Genomic DNA, 6000 nt, shown 5'->3' with positions numbered 1-6000 from the left:
AAAGGGGGAGTTAGCAGTATGGATTGTTGGGGGGTAGGAATTGCAGCGGGCAAGAGCCGCTCTACATGAGACAAAAAAGGGGGGAGCGGAGCCAGTTGAGATTTAAAAGTGGAAAACTATTAAGGAGTATAGGTGTTATAAGGGCATTAAGTGAGTTATATCACTTACTTGTAAATCTGACTTCATTAGACCAGGATTATGCTTTTGCAAAAATACACTAGTGATTTCAATAAAAATAGTAACAATATAATACTTCAACCTGATCAATATAACATAACATGCTGGGAGTAAGATACATTGGTACTAAATGAAGATAACAGGTATGTAGATCATATCATAACAAGAAAGACAGAACGTGATACAAATATTGGAAGATTATCCCCATTCAAAAATGATGAATCCCTCTTGGTCCTACCAAGGGCTTAGGTATGAGCTTTATATTGAGGCTACTGGGAGCGTTATATTCTAAAATTTGGAGGGGATTTTGAAGTATAGTTTGATGCTAGGTATATATAGCAAACAGTCTATTGGATAGAGGTAAGAATGCAATATACAAACCACCAAATCTAAAGAGGAGAGGTGTCTATAGCAAATTGACTTATTTAAAATTAGAGGGAGATGGCGTGAAAACCAGACAAGAGATGACTACTAATTTATAATTTTAGATAAAGTGTGAGCAATAAGATAACATCTAAACCCTATATAATATAATCCATTCCTAATGAATGAGCTTGTGGGCTAACTATACCGATGGTATATAATAAATAATTTGTGAGGGTTACTAAATCCTAGCTCTAACTAGGACTGAGTGGATTATGCATTGAGACAATTTGATAGGTCTGGCTAATATATAATTATGTAATAGATTTGTTGTATGTAGTATAAAGCTTAGACATAAGTTAGGTGTTTTTTCATACTAGATGTAGGGCATCTATAAAATATCTACAAGAGAAAAAGTGTTATATATTGCGGGGGTCCAGACTTCACATTGCTTGAATGGCAAAGACTAACCATTCTCCCTCCAAACAGGAATAACTAGTGCGAGAAGAAGTACAAAATAATAACAGTTTAGGAAAATTTCTCTACATATAGTGAAAAAGCATTGTCACGCATGCAATACAGATTTAAATGTTGTGGTATATATCATGTCTTTATTTATCTTAAAATTTTATAAATTAAGTTTTGTAAATTTGACAAAATAGCAGTAATTAAATATGAATTGATTATAACATCCTGCATATAATGTTTGTAAGCAAATTTTGTTTTAGTTTTAGTCATAGTCTTTTGACTAAAATGCCATTTTAGTTTTAGTCAGATTTTAGTCAGAATTTCTTTAGTTTTATACTCATTTTAGTCTAGTTTAGTCGACTAAATTAACACTGTTTACAGCAATAGATTTTTACTTCAAAGCTACAAAAAGAAGGGAAAGAATAAAACAGATGTATCTGCTTCAAAATATAATGCTGGAAGGGCCCAAGTATTATTCTTATTGTACTTCTAGGATAAACAAGGAACAGGATACCACTTCTACTGCCTAGAAATTATTATGCTGTCTAAGTGATCCTTACCTCTTTCTATTGTCCGATCCATCTGGTCACAGATAATTCATTACTATGTCACATTCTGCAGGCACCATTATCTGATTCTTTAAAAATACTATGACTGTAAAATGCTCTGTATACAGAAGATTAGCTGTAAATACCATTGTATTGTTAAATACATTCTGTTATCTTTTAAGTTTGCTTATATGTAAACTGATAAGAGAGCTATGTGACATAAGTTTCACGTCAAGTTATAACCTGTGTTAATATATTCAGAATATATGTTCGATTATATATATATATATTTATATAGTCACATAAGTCAAGAAAGAAAAGTGGCACACAATAGTGACACTTATAAAGACTGGGAATTCAGCACTCTTTTAAAAAATGACAAAACACTTGTATCTGATACAAAATCAAAGAGTGGGTTTATTGTGCACAGCACTGACCAGAGACCTTGACAGAAACGGATCAAAAAGTGCGCAATTTACTAAGCTCAAACATACCATAACAATAAAAATAAATATAAACTAGAACAATATCTAGATAAAAAATGGACCGGCCCCTGTGACTAACCAAACTGGTAAGAAAAAGTAATGACATATGTAGCATAGAAGTTTGATGCAGAATATAGTGAATAGATGGGCTGTTCATAAGTGGGTAATCAGACCGATATCGGTTTTAGTGAAAACTGAAAACACCCTAATTAAAAGAACAGTCTCTACCTATACACAAGCTTCGGCAACAAATATACCAATGTGTGTAATTCAAAAACAAACACATAAATTGCTTTGCTACTACATTGAGAAAAACACTTAAATTCATCAAAACTGAGCGGTATAGATATGATACAAAAAATGTAATATGAACAAGAAAACTTGGGTAGTAGTCCATAAGATCTCAGTTCATTAATATTCAGAGCTCCATAAAGGGAACAACTGTCATATTTGAAAGGCTGTATTTAGGTCATAAAGCGGGCAAAGTACAAAACATGCAGCAGATGTTATTGGCAAAAGCAGTGTGAAGCACAAGTGAGGGTGTAAGTCAACAGTAAGAAGCAAAAAGTTAGTAAATCAGCCGACCAGGCTAAGCTGATAGAGAAGAGGCAAGATGTATAAGCAACGTAGAAATTAGAGCAGCATAGAAATAAGTACAGGATGATACTTTGATTATATTATTGTACCCCTCTGTCAACTGCACCTTTCGTTGCAAACCTCATCATTGCCGTCAAAACATTGATGCCAAAGCCCAAAGTTCTTATTGATGATTTGTGCAAAATCGTCTTGGTCACCCCCAAAAATTACTTGCTTACTTGGTCAGAATTCTGCTGCACAGTAAATCCAGAAAGCTGTTGTCATTACAGCAAATGAAGCCACGCATTCAGCCTTCGGAAAGTTTCCACCTTTCAAAGTTGCTCTGCTCAACTCCGCTCAGCTCCACTCCGTAACAAACCAAACCAGCATGGATGTCACGTGGGTCAGTCAGCCAATCGCTGACGTGCGTTTCACCCCCTCGTCATCAGAGAGACGGGGCTTCCTGAGGGCATGATAGATAGACGTCATGTATGTAAATTTATAGCATGACAATACTCCGCCAATATTTGGTGGTGAAATGTAGGCACAATTGCACTTTTAAACAGATGACAATGGTATATACAAATACGTTTACAACTAAAGTTATAAAATGAAAAACTTTGATATGTACAATCTAAATTTTTTCAATAGAAGAAAGGCTCATAGTTAAATAAATACAACTAGGGAAAAGGCCTAGTATTAAAGGTTTCAAAGAAAACTTGCCTATCCAACTTTTCATTCATGCCCCCCGGACCAATGATGGAGAGGTTATATATCCACCTACACTCTTTTTGGAGTAGGATCTTATCATTATTTCCCCCTCTACCATTGGTAATGCCTTTGTCTACAGTATACCTGTGACCCTCATACAATCAGGTACACTATTGTGATAGATTTCAAAGTGTCTAGCTACACTACTATTTTGTGCCTTGTATTTAATGCCATCACAATGTTCAAGAATCCTATCTTTCAAAATCCTTTTAGTTTTTCCAACATAAAAGCTGGGGCAAGAACAGGATAGGAGATAAACAACACCCTCTGTATTACAATTCAAAAAGTACTTTAATTTGTAAATTGTGTCTTGATAAACAGAAAACACTTTTGTTTGTTGCATAAATTTACAAGCCACACACCTTTTACAAGGATAGTTTCCTACGAGTTTTTGGCTAGACAGACAGTTTTTTTGTGGTGTCTAGCCAAAAGTTTTTCGTTTTATAACTTTAGTTGTAAACGTATTTGTATATACCATTGTCATCTGTTTAAAAGTGCAATTGTGCCTAAATTTCACCACCAAATATGGGTGGAGTATTGTCATGCTATAAATTTACAAACATGACATCTATCTATCATGCCCGGAGGAAGCCCCCTCTCTCTGATGACGAGGGGTTGAAACACACAACTGCGATTGGCTGACTGACCCACGTGACATCCATGCTGGTTTGGTTTGTTACGGAGCTAAGCAGAGCTGAGCGGAGCTGAGAAGAGCAACTTTGAAAGGTGGAAATTTTCCGAAGGCTGAATGCGTGGCTTCATTTGCTGTAATGACAACCGCTTTCTGGATTTACTGTGCAGCAGAATTCTGACCAAGTAAGCAAGTAATTTTTTGGGGTGACTAAGAAGATTTTGCACAAATCGTCAATAAGAACTTTGGGCTTTAGCATCAATGTTTTGATGGCAATGATGAGGTTTGCAACGAAAGGTGCAGTCGACAGAGGGGTACAATAATATAATCAAAGTATCCTTTTGTACCTATTTCTATGCTGCTCTAATTTCTATTTTGCTTATACATCTTGCCTCTTCTCTATCAGCTTAGCCTGGTTGGCTGATTTGCTAACTTTTTGCTTCTTACTGTTGGCTTACACCCTCACTTGTGCTTCACACTGCTTTTGCCAATAACATCTGCTGCATGTTTTGCACTTTGCCCGCTTTACGACCTAAATACAGCCTTTCAAATATGACAGTTGTTCACTTCATGGAGCTCCGAATATTAATGAACTGAGATCTTATGGACTACTACCCAAGTTTTCTTGTTCATATTACATTTTTTGTATCATATCTATTCCGCTCAGTTTTGATGAATTTAAGTGTTTTTCTCAATGTAGTAGCAAAGCAATTTATGTGTTTGTTTTTGAATTACACATATTGGTATATTTGTTGCTGAAGCTTGTGTATAGGTAGAGACTGTTCTTTTAATTAGGGTGTTTTCAGTTTTCACTAAAACCGATATCGGTCTGATTACCCACTTATGAACAGCCCATCTATTCACTATATTCTGCATCAAACTTCTATGCTACATATGTCACGACTTTTTCTTACCAGTTTGGTTAGTCACAGGGGCCGGTCCACACTTTGATTTTGTATCAGATACAAGTGTTTTGTCATTTTTTTTAAAAGAGTGCTGAATTCCCAGTCTTTATAAGTGTCACTATTGTGTGCCATTTTTCTTTCTTGACTTATGTGTCTATAATTATTAAATGGGTCTGCACCACTAGAATCTAATAGTTACTCTCAATTGGTTTTGAGATTTAGTATATGAGGAACTCAATACTTTATTAACACTTGAAAAATGTATAATTAAAGTTCGCAATTTGTTCCATTCACCACTACAATCCCCCATTTTTCATATATTTATATATAGTTATGTGTGTATATATATATATATATATATATATATATATATATATATATATATATATATATATATACACTGTGTATATATATATATATATATATATGTATATGTATATATACACTGTATATATATATATATATATATATATATATTTATAAATATTAGGGTCTAAAAGCCGCCTGTGCAATTTCAACTTTACACCTCCCAATGAGTCATATTTATGTAGTTAGAAGTCCAAGATGTACTATGTTTTGGGAGATATTTAGGGCTAGACTACAAGTGGAGCCGTAGTTTGCTCTCCCGCGCGTACGTCAACTCCACTAGATGTAAAAATATAAAGTCCAAATATTGCGATTGCGTGAACGCATTCCCCCAAAGACTTCAATTGAGTGCGAAAAGAGGGGAAAAAGAAATAACACTATTAATCACACACAAACTCGATCACATTTTCTCAAGTGCGATAACCTGACATGAAATATTAATATTTCACATTACAATGCTCTTCACATAGAAGAATATGTTCTATTTATTTGTAAATACATATATTTCTATATACAGGTAGATATATACGTACATCTTGACATCAGACATGTATATGTATGTATTTATGTAAAATACTTTTGCCTGCCTTTCATATCTTTGAGCCTTTATAACTTTTTATTACATTTTTTTTTAAATATTTTTTTTACTAGATAGGGTTAATATGAGCGCAACTTTACTTTTAAATGTATTTTTGACGTGTTTTGTACCA

The sequence above is a fragment of the Bombina bombina genome, chromosome 7 (assembly GCF_027579735.1).
Source record: "Bombina bombina isolate aBomBom1 chromosome 7, aBomBom1.pri, whole genome shotgun sequence".
NCBI classification, from domain to species: Eukaryota; Metazoa; Chordata; class Amphibia; order Anura; family Bombinatoridae; genus Bombina; species Bombina bombina.
Note: the sequence above shows the minus strand (reverse complement) of the source record.